We start from the raw sequence: 2354 nt of genomic DNA, 5'->3' as shown, positions 1-2354 counted from the left end.
TTGAAAGCCCAACACCTTAGTGGAGCTGATATCCTAGGGATTTGGGACTCAAACTTGCCCATCTACAACCTCCCCCAGGTAAATCCTATGCTAGAATTGATCCACAGATGCCAGGAGTGCTATGATCCATGCCAAAGAGCTGTTCTCAGCCCCACAGGCTCAATTCTATTCCATATCACCCCAGAGAGCATAAATGAGATGCTGCATTTCCACACTACAAAACCATTGACCCCCCTCTACATGCAGAACTTGATAAAGAAGGGGACTAAGTTGTCAAATGACCAGATCATCAAAATCAATCAGTTGCTTATACAACCAAGCTCTGAAGCCATCAGAACTCCTCCTATTGGATATGCATACTTAAATGAATTGGGCAGAATGCTAGTGGATTTGATCAGCTATGTCCTAGGGTTCAGGGGAGTGGAGGATGTGGATGATAGTATAATGGCAATGCTGTATATTCTCTCCTGGAAAGCCTCCAGCTGTACATTATGACTATGCCACATATATTGCAGATAGGATCCATGACCAGCTAATGAATCTGCAAAGGGAAAGACTGTTCAGATACACTTCGTACATTTACCATCTATTCTTGTTTTATCAACCAGGCAGCTTCCTCATTCCCCTGAAGCAAGTTAATGCCCAGGGGAATCCAAGGTCAGTTGTGTTTTGGACCTCTGTTTTTCATTTCACCTCTGTATCACCATACACATACTGTGAGTTCATAGACTTGTTCATTCATCCAGCTATGACATTATTGTATGGTGTTTCTCCTCCAAGGTTAACTGATGACATGAGGAGAATTCTCCATCTAAACAAAACCTACAGCATTGGTAATTGGTACTTTTACCAACACCACATAGTGATCAGAGTATATGGCTGTGAGTTGAAGCCTTATAGGCTGCCAAGGTATGTCCCTATGAGACTTTTTGCCCTAGAATACTTCAGGCAATTTGGGAATGCCGACTACCTCCACTTCCAAAGTAAGAACAAGAAGGCGCAGTTGAAGGTAAGGAGCCAGTTGGGCCCTTTCCTATATAACAAAAGAGAGGAGGGATGGAAAGAGGCAAATAGTATCCTAGAGGCCCTCAAACTGCAAACTAGTTTTGAGTGGATACCCTATGACCACAATCATTTTGTTTACCTCAGGAGGATAAAATACAAATTGGGTACCTATTCACATATGAGGCTGCCTGAGATTGAGCAGTATGCCAATGCATTGAGCTCGAAAAAGGGCACCCTAGAAGAGGAAATTACTAGTGAAGAGCTGCTAGAAAGAGAGGCTAGAAATATTCAAAAAGAAGCTGACTTGGAAACTTGTGGACAGGTCCCCCTCTCATATCAAAGACAACTTGGAGTAGCTGCCTCATCCTCAACAACACATCAGCAAGCTGCCATGAATACTCCACAGACATCCAACAAAGGCAAAGAAAAGCAGATGGAACAACCACCTCCTATGACTGAAGAGCAAATGGAAACACTAGTGCAACAACAAGAAGAAATGATGCAGCAGGAAGTGCAGCAACAAACACAACACCAACAGCAAGAAGAACAAAGACAGGAGCAGCCTGTCCAGCAAGAGCAAATAGTGGAAGCCCCTAAATCCACTGAAAAAACTGTGCCTCCAAGGCAAGAAACTTCAGCTGAGGCATCAATCCTCCAAACTCCACAAAAGGAGGATACAAGGAGGAAAAGGGACAAAGAGACTCCCCTTACAACATCAGCAACTCATGGAGAGAAAAGACAGAGAATCAATCCCTTCTCAGAGGAAGAAATGCCAATGTGATAGTATTTTGGTATGGTCCCACCCAGCAGGGAAGCATCAGCAAGTTCCTTTCAACAGGAACAGGATAGAGCAATGGGAGGAGAAGTGAGTTCCTCAAATCAGCAAAGGGAAGGTGGACTCGGCATTAAACAACAATTCATCGACATTAAGAGGAGAAATGAGCCCATCAAGATACATCTGTATAACCATATGTTAAACATGGCTCCCACCAATCAACAAAGACTCATGTCTGCATATGATGTGCAGGAAGGAAAAATGATCATGAGTCATTTTATGCCAACAGCAGTGCAGCCCCAATCTACCTCTGACTACTTGAGGACTAACCTGGAGATCCTTGCCAAGGATATCCACCCAATGGATAAAATAGAACTGCATAAGCAAACAGGTGAGATGGTCTATGCTTCCCTGGCAGACCAGACATTGGATAACTACAGGATACAAAATAGCCTTAACAACACAGCTGCTCAGCTTGAGTTGGAGAAGGCATCCTCTCAAGCAAAGGACAACAGAATTAGGTCCTTAGAAGACATCATCATAGAGATTGGGCATGATCCCAAAGATATCAAGG

Source organism: Pinus tabuliformis, chromosome 1_2 (assembly GCF_031772625.1).
Source record: "Pinus tabuliformis cultivar Carrire ecotype Pingquan chromosome 1_2, CPIR1, whole genome shotgun sequence".
Classification (NCBI taxonomy): Eukaryota; Viridiplantae; Streptophyta; class Pinopsida; order Pinales; family Pinaceae; genus Pinus; species Pinus tabuliformis.
This window is presented reverse-complemented; position numbering follows the sequence as displayed.